The following is a 17,486-nucleotide window of genomic DNA, read 5'->3' as shown; positions in this document are numbered from 1 at the left end:
TTAAAGTCTGCACCTCATCAAGCGCTCCCTGTCCGGCTTTTCCATGAGCCCCCGGGGCTCCCAGTGGGTACAAAGCAAGACAGAAATGGATTAGTTACATGCAAAAAGGATAGTGTTGCATCCAAAATGGTGTTTAACTAGAGAGCAGTGTCTGTTGTCATTTTGAGGCCTGGAGGGTGTTTTAAGAGCAGCAAGGTGGCATGGTGATTGGGTTCAAGCGCCTGTGACAGCAAGCATCCACCCTGCTGTAGTGTGCTTGACCAAGACACTGAACCCCTACCAGCTCCAGGACCACTGGTCTACACCTGGCCCTGTGCTTTGACCTCCTTGTGGAGAGCGGCAAGTGAAAAGATCAATTTCTCCTTTAGTGATCAACTGTATCACAAACAAATCAAATCAATCACACACTCTTCTTTTATTCAACCCATCCCTTGCCTTTATTTGAAAGGATAAGTTGGGATAAAGGCAGGGAAAACTTCGCAGCACAGGACAGGGAAAGATACAGGGTGAAGAATGACGGGTAAAATGGCCAATAAACTGCCTGACCCAGCACCCAAAAACATTGTGGAATATGTATTCTGGCAGCCACACTTGGCCACAGATTAACTGTGCATGTTGGGAAAGCAAATCTAATATTTTTGCCCTATTTATTTTGATTGAAGCAGACTTGTATATATTTGTTATGCTCTAGCCATCCTCACCTTGCGTGGACAAAATCAGAGCGACCTTAACTTATGCTGCTTGACTCACAAAGTATTACTCATGTGCCATTTCAAATTAATTTATCCACATGGGTTCATCATACATTTGAAGTATCTTTCCCAGGGCTTAAGATGATGAAAGATTCTGTGACTGCTTGTCTGCACATAAGAAAGATATAGAAGCCGACTAAGAAATTCAATTACTCCATTCCAACCACATCTCCATGCCTATTCCAATTCCCCAGTCTTGCTCTCACCTTGCCATAAAAGTGCACCACACTTGGATGGACAATGAGCATTAACTATCATTTAGGTATTATTCTAAATGTTTCTATTTATTCCTGTATAGTACATATTAATGACCAGTATACTGTGCATTTGCAAGCACAGTGACAAGGTCATGGTGTGACAATTAAGTAACTATCATAGCTGACTCTGATTTTGGTCCTGTGTTGAAAAAGATCACTGTAAATTGTGGAGATATCATTAGATTAGTCATATCTATGATCTCCATGCCCATGAATATTAAGGTTGACTACTATAATTATTTCAGTGGAAAGGTGTTTGTCAGGTGTTGTTGGTGGTGAAGCTGGCTAACATTAGAGCTAGCCGCTGTTAGCCTATCATGGTATCTAAGGCTGGCGACACGCTAGAAGACTTTAAAATCCTAACCAATTTTGAAAGCATATTGTATCACACACATAACTTGATCTCAGAGATTTTTTTGTCACTCAGTCAAAAATATGCTCAGTTTTGCTCACACTAAACAATTAGGCAAGGATGGAACGCAACACACATCCAAACAGCAATGGATTCATACAGCCAGACTCAGATCACTCCACCGAACTTCACCGTAAAATCAGTCTGTGAGTCGATTGGGGCGGTTAAGATTAAATCAGTAGATCCCTCACACTACCAGGTTTTACCAACCATCGGTCAATAATTGGCCAATAATCCTCTAGTGTGTCTCCAGCCCAAGTTAGCTCATGTTTTGTCTCCTGTGTGTGTTGAAATAATGAGACTAGAATCAATGTAAAATGTAAAATCAATGCAGTAATAACTGATTGCATGAAATGTATACCTGTAGATAACATTTAGACCTATAACACTGACGATACTGTTTATTGTAATAGACTGCGCTGTCTGTTACTATAAACAGTATATCAATGCAGACCTCACAAGATATCAGAGGGCGGTGCTACCTCTAAAAGCAGCTGAACAATGAAACTCATTACCTATCTCTCTCTAAACTCATGAATCATGAATGTAATCTAAAAAAAAAAAAACAAAGACTGATGGATAAGGCAAAGCTGGCCACAGCTTTGCACATTTTGAGTCAAGGTGTAGATTGAAAAAAAAAGAATGCATGGAATAATACATGGTTGCACCTCAAATTGAAATGTAGTCATGTCTACAATATTTTATGTGCAGTTTTTATCATTGTGAAATTTTTGCCATTTGTTTGGGAGACACGAGGCACGAGATCATCAGTCCTCATGTCACATGACCCACATTGATGACTTCAGGGTTGAATGAGTTGTTGCATGAGCCCATATCTGATTTACCGCATGGGAACTCACGCCTAAAGTTATGATGAAGCAGATACTCCATATGAAAGATGATCTCACATTCCATTAAGTCTGAATGGTCCTCCATGGCAATCCATATGTCTCTCCACAGTCAGCTGGGTTGTTCACAGATCATTTGTGCTTTAAGGTCACCAATTCATTTTATACTATAATATGACAGAACTTTTACATTATATTTAATGGACAGAATGATATCCAAGCAACAAATTACATAAATCCCCCCACCAAACAATTGCAATGTGAATACTAGATATAAGAAATTCTATTTATGAAGCTATTCAACCTCTCTTACTCAACACTTTCCTAAAGTAAATAATTTCTGAATAGAGTCATGGAGAGGTGAGGCAGGCCAACAGGTGAAATAGACAGTTGGGTGCTTTGATCTCCTTGTCTTGGACTGAGACTTCAAATCAGGTAAGTAGATGATTCTGAGTCCGGCATCTGCGTTCAATGAATTTCGCAACACCTCACAAATTTCAATTGACATGTGCACCCAGGTGGGACCCTGACAGACACTTACCTGCCTGAGGCCCCTCGCCGTAGGCCACAATTTAGAATGATTATATTGTCTCTATTGACGTTGGCAGCCCTAAACCACAGAGGCCCCAACCACAATTATTAAACCGTGGTCCGTGACCTATTGATTGAATATTGAATATTATCCAACTAAGATACAGAGCACTAAATATATATACTGGTGGTGTGACATAATCAAACCTTTTCAATACATTTCAACATTTAACAAATATTATCACTCATATCGATTGAGGGAGCTCTACATACAAGGAATGGCAGTTTGTAATATCTAAAGATGAGTTTCAAATCTACTTTGAACCTGTAAAAGATTTACATTTATATTGTTTGTAAACAGGCTAGTATCTTGAGTTATGGTGTGTGGGTGTGCACCGGGGGTAGGGGGGGCCCAATAGGACGAGTGTGCCCAGGGGCCCCGTGGTTGGTTAATCCGGCCCTGTTTGTGAGTATAAAGAGAGTAAATAAAGAAAAGAGGAGTTCTGTCATTAAAGCACCTTTTGTGCAAGACAGTTGTCGTTTTAAGTTGCATTGGTGTTAAATTATACTAATCCACAGTGATTGTATAGCAATGGCTTCACTAGTTCTGGGTGGCGATGGTATTAGTTCATACAGCCATTCTCTCATTCAAATACTGCATCACTGTTACCAAAACTATCTGTTGGGAGTTGGCAGGTGGTGATTTCCAGATGATTTTCAGAAATAAGGAATATCTGTAAGGACAAAACCCCTTTAATCAGATCAGAACAAAAAGATACAGAACAAAAACATCTCACAGTTGTGGTCAAACAAATACCACATTTTTTAGCCCATATCAAATGACTCTCCAGAAAAGCTTGTGGAAACAATATTGGCCTTTATGCTGTGACTTCATTCTCACATCAGTGGAAATGTAATCTTGTAGAGATCAGAAATATGGGTGGTTGGCCTCTGCTTAATGAATAACACACTGAGGTAATCAAGATAAGTATGTAAATTGAGCATGTATGAGCATGAATATCACATATAATTCAACATAGACAGGCAGCTACATGCAGGCACACACACACACACACACACACACACAAGGCCCTACTGGGAACCATTTCAGAAAGCTTTATGATAACAACATTTTAGAAAAAGAATATTCCTCTCTCCATGTAGTGTTTTCCTGCTCCACAGTTCATCTGTTTGTATTCAGCCCATGTCGGTGACACCTGCGGTGTGCTAACATCAGCATGGCTTATGCTGTTACAGAAATGTCTTTGAGTTAACCTTCCACTTCAGCTGCTTAAAAGAAGAAATAGGTACAAAAGAAACAGCCCTAGTCCTAAATGTGTTGCTCAGTCAGATTTGTCAAACATGTCTCATCATTATTAAAATATTTGTGACTGTAAAAAAGCTCCTTTTACCTAAACACTGGTCCAGAATAAACAACATATTACTATTATATTAGATTATATAAGATTCAATATGTAATATTAAATTGTATAATCTGTCTAACTAAAATATAATATGATCTATATTATTGTATGTTTGATCAAATTCAATTAATATATTAGAAGAACTGCAGAAAATCATATTTTTTATAATTGTCGAATCAGACCTTTCATCACCAGGGACTCTGCCCAGCTTCTTGTTCAGGTTTTAGTCATCTACCATCTGGACTCCAGCTACAGCAACGCCTTCCTATCTGGCCGCCCAAAGTGCTTTATTCAGCTCCTACAACTCATGCACAATGCTGCAGCCTGCCTCGTCTTCAACCGCCACAAGTTCTCCCATTTCCCCCTCTCCCTCTACCAGCTGCCAATGGATGCTCATATCAAATTCAAATTCATGTGGGTGTACAGGGCAGTGAAGGGACCCGCTCCCCATGGACACGGTTCTGTCATCTGCCACTACTGGCCACTTCGATCCCTTCCCTGCGTCGACCTGGCCATTACTCCACCCGGTCTCCCTCCTGCGTCTCCGATGGTAGAATGACCTTCCCTCTCCAATTACGGGTCAAGCCAAGTCATGTCAATATTATTTATATAGCCCTTCATCACAACGCATCGCATGCCCCAAAGGACAGAGAACGAGCCTACCTAGATCTAACTGACCATCAATCAATCACAAGATAAAATAATGCAAATACAGTGTGCAAAAATTAAAACACAAGGAAACAAAACAAAGCACTAGAGACACAATAGCATGTTAGAAAAACATAATAGGCCTACCCATGCTACCTAGCCGAGCCTAGCCTAGCTGGCACCAGCAACCTTAGACCCTCAGTGAAGACAAGGAAAAACTCAGAAGGAAAAAAAAATGCAAGAAACCTTGAGTGGACCAAGTCAAAGAAGGATCTCCCAACTGGACGGTTGAGTGTGCAATAGGTGCCGGGACAAAACAACAACATGGACAGTGACATGGACAATGACAATGAGATAAGAACATAAATAAGGCAGAGAGAAACATGATGAGGCAGAGCGATGGGACTTCGGCCACCTAGGCCAGCGCCAGCATCCACAAAAGCTAGGGCCAGCACCCGTGTTCACTGCCAGGTAAAATCACTGTGTGTGACAGGTAAGAGAGAGAGGAAAGACAAGCAGACAGCCACACACACACAGCCATACTAAGCATGACCCCCACACATGGTGCAAACATATTCAGCCACATACACCACAAGGACAGCAGGCAGGCAGTGAGTGTAATGATGCAGACAGACCAAGAAGCAGCCCTAGACTGGGTTCCCAATGGCCGGATCCTATATAATAAACTGGTGTGAGAAGAGGCTGTGTAGGTCCCAAACTAGACAGGGCTAGGGTTGGTCATATGATAGTGAAAATAGATAGATTTTGAGTTTGGATTTGAAGATTTCCAAAGAATTTGCTTCCTTAATCACAGGAGGAAATTGGTTCCAAAGATAGGGAGATCGGTAGGAAAACGCTCTGCTGCCTGCCGACTGTAAGGTAACCAGCGTCCTGCGATTCTAGGGCAGGTAAATATGACAACGCAAGCCCATATAACGATTTATAGGTTAGCAGCAGCATGTTGCACGAGTTGAAGGTTTTTAATACTGGAATAGAAGACGGGACATTACAATAATAGTCTTGACGAAATTAATGCATGTACAAGAGTTTAAGCATCAGCCATATTTAGCAGAGAACAATTTTTTTTTGCGATATTGCGAAGGTGGAAAAATGCTTTCTTTGTGATATCTTTGATACAACAAACCACCTCTGTTTTGTTGGCATTTATTAGCAGGAAATTTAATGACATCTATTTTTTGACTGTGAATAAGCATGCTTCTCTCAAGTTGTGATCGGTCGTAAGGCTTAATAGGTATGTAGATTTGAGCATCGTCAGCATAGCAGTGAAAATTTCTATCATAATTACAGATAATATTCTGAAAGGTATCATGTAAACAGAAGAATAGCAATGAGCCTATCACTGAACCTTGTGGCATGCTTAAGGTAACTTTTGAACATTCAGAGATGATGCTGTTGTGAGAAACACTGTGCATTCTATCAGTGTCTATTGGCAGTAAACTGAGAGCTGAGTGTGGTGGAGGGTTTTTGAGCAAATTTTGGTGTTGAATAGGAACTTAGGGTTGTTCTTATTGGCAATGATTAGAGAAGTAGGTGGCCCTATAGCAGCAGAGAGCACATGTGATCATCAGAGAGTTCTAGGCTGAAAAATCAATCAAATTGGGATCTCAAAAAACTTTTATTCCGTTAAAGCTTATATTTAATTTCTTTGCCCATACTTCTCTCTTACATGATCATTACATAATGGCCACAGGAATATTGTCACTACAGCCCTAAGCCTTTATATTAAGCTTATTCTGGATAAGAGTGTTACCACACACACGAGCACTAGAGAGAGAGCATGTGTACGTCACAACCGATGAAATGATCTCTACCAGTGATCAAAAATCTAAAATCCCACCAACAATACAGATGTACCAACACAACTTGTCACAAGCACACAATACAGGACCATAAAATTACAGCATCATAGATCTCTCAACATCAAATACGCAAGACCTAAACCAGCCAGAATTGCTTTTGGAATTTAGAACTAACCACACACACACACACACACACACACACACACACACACACAGGCATTCTACATAACATAGGCATTCTTTGGGTTTCTTATGAGCCAAGTGGAGCGGATTACCCCATGAAGACTGTCTGATATGAGGTCTGACACACGTTATTAAGAGGGGAGTACACACCCCTGAAAATTAACTGCCTATCCATTCACTCATCTCTTCGCCTTTTCAACCTCCGCTTAATCTAAGGCAGTTAACCACACAGCGATGTAATGGCTCATAGGTTGTACCGGAGATGTACACTTTCATGTTCCGTGGCTAATTAGATTTGTGAATTAGTGTTTATAATAATATGGAATTGGCAGTTGAACCAAAAACGTGTTTCATCACTGTGAAATCTGATGAACATAAATGATCATCTCATGTGTGAGACTGTAGCACAGTTAGAACTGGATTGGTTTCACTGGGGGAGGCCTGTAATGTATTTCTTACAGATGTGTAATTACAGAGGACAATTTGTCATAATTATGCATCATGATCTACATTGTCTACACACTAGTCGGTCAAACCTTTTTGAAAAAGCTGATATCTGACCTCAACTTGCGCATGGCAATTGTTGTTTTATTTGTATTGAGCAGCATCAGGAAGCTACGAGCGATGGCGGACCACAAGTTTTTTTAACATGTAGTCAGTACTGTTGGTTTGATTACGTGTTTACAAGTCAACCTAGCTGTACTTCTCTGCTCAGTTTGTTGCCAGGCAACCAAAGTAGTGCTGAGTTGTCCTCTTGAGAAGTGAGCGCGGATCTTATCCGCTCAAGTTGAACTATTTTCCACTCTTTGCGCAACCAACCGCAGCGGAAAAATTTGCGATCCGCCATCGGTGAGTGCGGAATCCGCGCCCTTCCATAAGAAATAATGGTGTTTTGAGTGGAAACTGGTCCGCAACGTGAAGGCTGCAGAGACGTTTTAAATCCTTTTTGCGTTCTCATGTAGACAGAGAGATTTTCTAAAACACTGTTGGTGTGGACAGGACTGTTTTTTTTAAAACGGAGGAGGAAAAAATGCGTTTTCAGAAACATCCATATATGTGTGGACAGGATCTGAATAACAGGGATAATGGCGTGTTTACCAACAGGCTACGGTAAAACAAAGACAATACACAGGTGAGCACCAGTGCCATGCTCCGCCCTAGCACAGTTTTATCGGTTTGAAGTATGACGACATCCCACATCGTCTGTCCTTTTCTAGCCAACTGTTCTGCTTCTTTCTCCAAACCTCTGTGAGCTTGAGACAGAGGTGTGGCTATGCAAGATTATGGGTGTATGAAGTATGAATACAGGAGATAAATTGCTTCATCTTGCGAGATTTCTATCTCGGAAAGGATCTTATTCTATTCCTCCTTCAGAATGCTTCGGTCTCCACATATTTGGTGTCGGTGGTTGATGCATTTTTCACAGAGGTCAAAAATGTCCTGTGCTAGCCTCCAAGACACAATTTGAGATAGTAGCCTACATGTGCTATGACAATCTGCTGTCTGCCAAACATATAGTACTACGACTATATGAAGATATCAATTTGAACTGGATTGCTATTATCAGATGAACTCTCAGTTTGCAGATTTTTCACTTTGTGGACTCGTAAAAATTAGCAGATGACAGATTCATGCTGGATTTAAATTATGGATAATAATAATAATAATAATTTTAATGACAAGACCTTCCCCAGTAAAACTAATCTAGTTTGAATAGGGCTTGTTAACCAGATAAATGTAGGACCTTTCTCAGGTCTATGACTATGTAGGTCAGAGTATAGAAAAATCCATGAAAACATTTTATGACATTGAAACACGGGTGCACTGACATCATGCACAAGCACAAGGGACACAACAGCACTAGCAGGTCAGCATCAATAATGCATGATGTGTGCATGTGTAGTCTTGTTATTAAATAACAGACAATAGAACAGACAAATAACTACGCCAATCTTATCTATATCAGCATAACACAATGGGAATGAAGAGAATTTAAAATGTCCAAAGACTACATAGTTATTGATAACAGTATCAGATCTGGTTACTGGAGGGGCATAGGTAGAAAGAGGAATGAGAATAGAAGGTGAACAAAGGACTAAGGACAATGGAAGGAAACCACAGCCGTACATGACCTGTAATGGTATCAGTATTAAAACAGATTACTCTTTTAGACAGATGGAGTTATTTTAGCTATAGTGATTGCTTGCCCCAGCAATAATCTATACTGTCAGTGTTTTATGTGTCCTAGCCATGGCTAAAAGACCTATCTGCAAGTCCCCAGAGAACTGGTATTCCATGCTGTGTAATGAAATATTATAACCTTTGCTGTCACATTGATGAAATCAGTGCATCTAAATATATTCATATAGCATGCACTTAACACAAATATCACACATGCACACACACACACACACACACACACACAAACACACAGTGTAACTGTCATTAATACTAAGGAGGCTGACAGCAGAGTGCATTTGGGAAAGTCTCTCTTCCCCATCTTTTCCTCCACTATTACATTCTATAAACGTCTATCAATTTGCTGCTGTACCGACTGCCTGTGGACCACAGGGTTCACGCTCACCCTGTACTGGTGCTCTGAACACGCTTCAGACCTCTGGACTTCTCTGGCTGGTTACCACCGTAATTGCGTGCCATTGCTCTTGTCACGTTTTCCCCAGTGACTCACTGTCTGCCGTGGGTAAATCCTCTAACTCCCTCCTCTTGTCCCCTCACTCTGCCTAAACTGGTCATCTAAGCTCCAGCCAGGGACATGCCGCAAGGCATGATCAATAGGTCACACTTGAGAGAGGCCTTCCCTGTTTCTCTGCTCTCTTCTTGATACTGGCAGATTGACTCAAAACAGACAAATACTCTTTGCTAGTTTGCTGTGTTTCCTTCCTTCTTAATTCCGGTGGCATGTCTGTCTCGACATTTTTTTTTTACTGTCTCTCCTTTTTCTCACTTTTACTCCCTCAGTTCCTTTAAGTGACAAGCTACATTTGAACTGAGCTTACAAGCATCATCCATAAACTCTTCTTTCTTTTTCTTGGTTAAAATAACTTTTTCTAAGGTAAACAAGATCCAGTGTGAGTAATTGAAAAACACTACTGCAAACATCAATGACAAGGGGAAAAGGAGGAACCACACCAGAGACCACACCTGCTGCACTGATATGTGTGATCACTGGTTTTGGAGACATTACATTTCTGCTCAGCAGCTTTGCATTGCATTTATATGTACCTTTAAATTTACATTTCAGGCCTTAGCTATGTTCTTATCAAGAGTTCCCTACGATGAGTGTAACAGTAGAGCAAGTTTGAATTCCTTTATATTGCAAGCAACAGTAAGGCATACTAGGGTCAAAGCCAGAGTGCTCTGAAAATAGATGTAACAAATATTTCTGTCTCTAGTATACTCATGCATAATAGAGAAGTGTTAGGAAAAGAAATAAAAGCCAGGAAAAAAAGGAAAAAGAGGCAAAAATATTTTTTAATAAACAAGACAGGAATAACAGGTATCAGTCAGTGGAATTACTCATTTCCATAAGAAAATAACCCAAATTGAACTGTAGGCTGTCAACTGATATATGTATGACTAATTTGGTGCATACATGCACATAAAGCATGAGAGATGACTTCATTCCAGTCAATAAATAGGTAACTGTGACACTGTGAGGTACTGGACAGGGAAAAATTATACATTGACCTACTCTATCATTTTCAGTTACATTGACCTGAAGCTTACTGTATAATTCTGTCATTCTTCCACGACGAAAATATTTGTCGACAGGGAGCCTACAGGGTATTAGTACCCAAGTGTGAATGTCTCTCCCTCCTCCTACCACCCAATTCAGCAATGAGCAATTAATTGGCCTTTACATTCCAAGCATTCTATGAATGACGTAGTGGACTAAGTTCATTATGATAGTTTTTTTTTTTTAATATATATATTTAATCTCATTTTACCTCCTCTTTCCTGTTTATGTTTGCCCTTTTCCATGTTCTCTTGATTTTGTCTTTATGACTATCATATGTGCAAATTATTGGAATATTTTTCCATCGTAGTTTAGAGGTAAAAATGATACAAAACAGTGTGTGTGTGTGTGTGTGTGTGTGTGTGTGTGTGTGTGAGAGAGAGAGAGAGAGAGAGAGAGAAAGAGTAGGAAATGGGTTGGGAGGAAGACATGCATCTCAGTGGATTTTCATTGAGACGAGTGTCTGTAAATGATTTGCGTGAGCTGAGTGCCAACTGCGCTCAGGAGTGGCTGTAGGAGAAAAAAATATGTATTTCAAGGCCAAGATTTACTGCATCAAGGGTATGAAGTAGTATTGAGTGCACATGGGACAGACCTTGTGCCCTTGTTTTGATTAATTTCAGCGCACAAGATGCATATTTGTTCCCTCGTTTTGGTTGATTAGTGCCCTCATTATTTTGTGCGCACAATTTCATAATTTATGCAAAGAAATTAAGAACTGAATTTATTTAAGCATGTGCCCGCAATTTAAGCTTACGCTTGATTTAGCTTATTCAGCAATTTCATCCACTTGCCATAATTAGTTGAATTCATTTGATTGCCTTGATTTATTAAGATTAATTTGCCCGATATTTAGCTGAATAAAGATATAATTAGTTCACCAGTTATGTGTTGGAAAAGAGTGAAAGCTGTCCTTTTTATCTGCTATTACTTGGAGTGTTTCTTGAAGATACGAGTTATCGTGTTATGAGCCAGGAAGTAGAAGTAGGTGGAGCAAGGGACAGGTTGCCACAGGGAAGGAGAGAGCTACACACCTGGTTAGAGCCCTTAGCAGTCTTGGTCGCCAACACCAGGGTTTTGAATTTGATATGAGTGGGGAAGCTGAAGACACGGTGGGCTGCAGCATTCTAGATGACTTGTAGGGGCTGAAAAAAGTATTTTGAGAGTCTAGGCAGCGGGGCAGAGCTCCTGCTAAAGAAGGGGCAGATTCAATGGATGTACAGTGCAAGCCTGCAGGATCAGGTTGTGGATGTAATGTGGCTTTCGTAAAGGGTCACACTGAGATTCTTGGCAGTCAAGGTAGGAGTCACTGTGGTATTGGCAATTGTGATAGAGAGGTTTTGCAGAATGCAGGATTTCCAAGGGGAGCAGCTCAAAACCTGTCAAGACTGAGCTCGAGGTGGTAGGCAAGTATCCAGCTGGAGATGTTAGCAACGCAAGCGGAGAGTCAACCTATGAGTCAGCGGGAGGAAAATAAAAGTTGAGTCTAGAGTTGAGTGTCATTGGCATAGCAGTGGCATGAAAAGTTTTCAGACATTTTGACAGAGCAAAGAGTTTGAAGACAGCGACCCTCTCGATAATACCTGTTAAGAGGAGTCCACAAGACCATGAGAGTGCAGACACAGTTAGCGAGAGAGGGAGGGTAGTGGTAGAGAGGCGTGGTACTAGTTCATAGTGTGTAAATCAGTGGGAACGTATGGCAGGATGAGGACTGAGGAGAGAGAAGAAGCTCTAGCAGGGCAGAGGAACACAGTCTCAGAATGGGCCAGCTTGAGGAAATACTGATTGTTGTCCAAGTTTGTTAGAAGCAGCTCGTTCCGGAGTTTTGGAAAGAAATGACAAAACGATAGCGGCCTGTAGTCTTCAACATCAGATGAGCTGTGATGGGATGGTTCCTTCACAAGAGGAGTGATTTGAAGGCAGATGGCACTCAAGACAGATGCCAAGAGTTGATTGTAGTAGTTAACAAAGGGTGCAGATCAGTAGATTTAGAAGAGGGAGGAGAGGATGGGGTTGAGAGGACAGATAGTAGCCTTGCTGGGGAAAATTAATTGTAAGATCTCAGCTGGGTAAAGAGAGCGAATCATTAAGCCAGAGTGTGTAGGGTTAGAGGAGGAGGTAGTGAGTGGATTAGCAAGAGGGCTAGAAGGGAGCTGGGAGAAAGAGCCTTGAAACGTTCTTCTCAAAGGTCACAGGAGAAACAGAGGACGGAGGAGTATGTGGTGGGTGTCGAGGAGAGAAATGTAAACAGATAATAGTTTTCCAGTGTTTCAAAGCAGAAGATTGGATTTTAGAATGTCAGGTTGATTTAGTAGCCGGGATGGATGCGACAATAAAGGAGAACAGAGAACGAAAGTGAGCAGGGCCACCCGACACGCTCGATTTGTGACACTTTCCCTCGGCTGCCCAAGCCTTGTGCGCTTGGTGTGCAAGGTTCTAGGCAATTAAGGGGCAAGCGGGGACAGACAGGCAGGTCTAGGGACGAGGGGACTGAGAAGGACGAAGGAAGATGAAAGGTCAGATAGAAATGTGGAAGTGGCAGAGTCTGCGTATAGGAAAGAGTCAGATTGAGGGAGTTGGGAAAAATGGAGAAGAGGTGGGAGGGACAGAGAGCCTGCAGATTTCAGTGAGGGCTGATGTGTGAGTGAGTGAGCGCGGTGAGTCCATGTTAGTTAGCGCTAGTCAAAAGAGTATTTGACACGGGTACAAAGTGATGGTCTGAGACATGAAGAGGGGTAACAGAGAGGTTAGTAGTGGCACAAGCTCTAGAGTGAACCAAGTCAGGTCTATGGTCGATAGAAACAAAACAATGAAATTAAACTTGAAATTAACTGTTATTGTGTTTTAATAAGCAGGCTATAAGAATGAGTAATATATTTCTTTACATTAAATTTATTTTCAGACCACACACAGACAATCTTACGTGTACTTCTGAATCATATCTTAATCATATCTTAAGTGTTGTCCTGACACTGCTGCACTCATTCCTTCGTCTTTTACACAGTGCTTAACTGCCCACACCAGTAGCAAAACAATGTACCTTTGATTATCACTGTTATGGTATGAATGGCATTAATCAGTGTTGTAAAGTTCCTGTGAAATAATAAGGGAAATTCAATGTACATTCTCTCTCTTTCTCTCTCACTCCCTCTCTCCCTCTCTGTCACAGACACACACACACACACACACACACACACACACACACACACAAAATCCTACCTAACTGAAAAAAAAAGACATGTCCCTATTTTGAAACTCTTGCTAGTCCCTTCCGAAGCATCGGTGAAGACCTGTGCACCCGCAGCCTGAAGAAGCTTAGGGAATGACCTGGAGAGAATCCCTGAGCTGCACATTCTTTGTCTCAGTTCTGATCTTTCTGTGGACCGCACTGACGTCATTTCCCTCAGGAGACCTTGTTTCAGGGTGAAAACACTGGGAGAGGAAGTGGTTCCCACGCCTTGGCCTTTCAATCACTAATCCTAGGCAGACACGTCTAGATAGTGGGAGTGTGTGTCGTTTATTGTGTGTGTGTGCACGTGTGTGTGAGTAGGAGGCGGATGCTCCGCAAAATGGTAACCGGGATTACGTTTCCTCAATCAAGTGATGAGGGGGCTTAACCATTGATGGCTCTTCATCTAATTTGAGTGTACTTAATTTCAGGCTTTCATTGTGCCCTTAAGTGTATAAATAAATCAATGAAAATGAGCTCTTCCTGAAATTATCCCCTCTAGATGCAAATGCCACATTGGTTTTTGAAGACATTTCAAAATGGTTTAACTAAATCCTTCGCCGATTTTCAAAGGAAAATGTGAAAATGTGCTAGTGGGAAAAATCTTGTATGGTTGAGAAAATGTCAACGACAAAACTGCCATGGTTTTACTTTAACAGATGTAAGGATAGTGTCACTGAGGTGAGGTTAGGTTGGGTGAAGTGCACAAGATGTTAAGGGAAGATAAAAATCAGAAGATAACAAAGTGGACCGATGCCAAGTTCTGTAATAAATGGAAGTTATAGGGTCAGGAAATTATCAGTGTCTGTGGACAGGCATAAGGGCAGAGGGAAAGAGGGGAGCCAGGGAGGGAAACCAGAACAATTTCCTTCTTGCTCCTGAAGTATGAGATTATGTATGGGACATAATTCAGTGTTTACCTTGCACATGCACACATTTACCCTCTCGCATATATGAGATGTTTACACATTCAAATGTTATGAAACACTCATACACTAGTGAAACCATCACACATACACCATTGTAACGCTTTCATAAACACTACCGAAATGCACTATGCTCATATTCACTGCTGAAATCCTTTCATATACACTATTGAAAACCTCTCACATGTGCGATTGAAACACTAGAAACACTAAGGCCTGGATCTATTAACATGTTGCAATCCCAGGCGCTGCGCAAAAGCAATTGCGGGTGAAATTGATACCGGGCCTATATAGTACTGAAATGCGTTATACTCGTATGCACTACTGAACCACTTTCAGATACCACTGAACCCCTCTTATGGGTTATGCTCATCTGAAAAGCTGTCACATACGCCACTGAAACACTCTTGCATACACAGTTGAAATGCCCCATGTGCCTGCCTCTCCAATTTCTATGTAATAATATCTATCTAATAGTAGAATCAACAGGAGAACAAAGTTCTCCAACTATGACTAAGAGTTACATGATGGACTATGATCTGTTAAGGCGGCCTTGACTTACTGGTGAACCAATCCACACATTATTAACAGGGAGGGTTTAAGCAGCAGTATTGACCAGTGATGCTGTAATAGAGAAGTGCTGCTCTTAATGGTGCTGAGTTCGCTTTGTGCATAAGCAACTCTGTATGATGGTGTTTGAGGTGCCAGAGCGGTGATAAATTGATTCTGTACATAATCAAGCTGTTTGTTCAGATATTGAGTTCACTTTGCTGTGGTTGCTGGTGGGTGTTAAGCATCTCAGTGAAATGTTCCATATTTTCCCTTCTCCTTCTTTTAATAGTAATGCTGTTCATCAAAAATTGTTTGGAATTTATGGAACATCATAATCATGTAGTTATGAGAATCCCTATTTCTTCCAGAGTTTGAATTAAAGATCCACTATCCATTTCATTAGCACCCTTAAAAGTGAGGGATTAGGGGGCGATCCATTTCCATCTCTTCAAGTTCCTGTCTGGGCCAAATAGCAAATATGTCACCTTGTTTTGAGCTGCAATTGTGGTTCCCCCTTGTGCCAGTCAGCGTAATTTTGAATGCTGGAAAGCAGCGGTTAGATGCATCATTTCTCCACATTTAGACAACATTAAACCAATGTCTAAACAATATTCAAAGAAATGCTGTAGCGCCCCTCTTAGGCCAATCAGTGTAATTTCCACACGCATCATTCCCTTTAGTTTAGTCAAAATCTGATCAGTAGTGGTGGTCTTCACACCTGATTCAAACACTGGAGAAATATGGCCTTGATATCAGTAATGTAGAGTGGCAAGGTTATGACGGATGTGCTGCTTTGTCTTGCATATATAGGAGTGTGCAAGCTATCATAAAACAGACCAATCAGAAGGCATACATTGTGCGTTACTTTGCACATCGATTGAACCTTGTGAGGATTGATATGTGCTGTAGGAACAAAGCCTCATGTAACTTTTTTAGTGGTTGAACAACGCTACTCCTTCATGGAAGGTTAACCAAAAGACATGGCTTGTTCACTGATGTGCAAAAAGAGCTTGGAGAAAATGACCCCAACAGTCCAAGACACTGCATGTTCTGAGCACAACAAGATGGGCAGCGATATTGACAATTGTCCTTTTGGCTACTATTGATTAAATGGTGGAGACCTTGGATCAGATTCAGACTAGTGATGCATTTGACTGGGACACATCAGGAAACCGCAATGGCACTGAGCAAAGCCATTGACTTTGGGCATTTGGTGGCACTGACCAGGATTCACGTGACAGCTGTGCTGTCAAAATGATTAAATGGATATCAGCACATCTTTAGAACCTGTGAATGACTGCAAAACAGAGCTGTCTCACCTGGGGGCAGGTGGGATTTTTGAGGAGATGAATGAAGCTGAGAAGGTTGCCTTGAAGATCAATGTCCAGTGGGAGGAAAGAAAGAGCAGAAAGGTTTCAAGGAGACTTGAGGGAAACTGGCAGAATCAAACACAACTAAGTCACAAAGATGAGATAAAGGTTGACTTCTACTTTGCCACACTTGACCTCAGCATCCAGAGCATCACAGAGAGATTTAGCACTGACACCCTGCTGCTTCTCAAGCACACACAGAGCCTCATAAGGCCATCAAGGGAGAAAATCTCCCACCTTTGACAGCTGTGCGGATATTACAAGGGGGATGTAGACCCTTCACAAGCTGAAATGGAGTATAAGCTCCTAACACAGACTACAGCGGGAAGAAACTCCACCAACATCGATGATGGCTATTTATAAGATTCTAGTTGAGGAAAACCTTATGTACCAGCATATCCTGAGATCAGTTAGATGTACCAGCTCATCATCACACTGCCTGTCACCTCATGCACCAATGAGAGGAACTTCTCTGCACTCAAGTCTATCAAGAACAGACTAACACCTTAGACACACCAACTACAGCACTGCATTGTGTTACACTGGAAGGTCCGGTAATTTCCAAAGAAACGCTGCACTTCCCTAGCTGCAACAGTGATGTATACTGCATTGTTTTATTTGTATTTATTTTTATCCAACGCATGCTGTAAGGAGCACCATGCTGCAAGTACGGATGGCTGATCCAATGGTCATTGCAGTTGAGGCAGAAAGGACCCAGTCAGCCAAGTGAAGGAGGCCTTTTAGAAGCTTGCAGACAGATGTTAAGTTAGGCAACAA

The sequence above is a fragment of the Centroberyx gerrardi genome, chromosome 3, assembly GCF_048128805.1.
Source record: "Centroberyx gerrardi isolate f3 chromosome 3, fCenGer3.hap1.cur.20231027, whole genome shotgun sequence".
In the NCBI taxonomy this organism is placed as follows: Eukaryota; Metazoa; Chordata; class Actinopteri; order Beryciformes; family Berycidae; genus Centroberyx; species Centroberyx gerrardi.
This window is presented reverse-complemented; position numbering follows the sequence as displayed.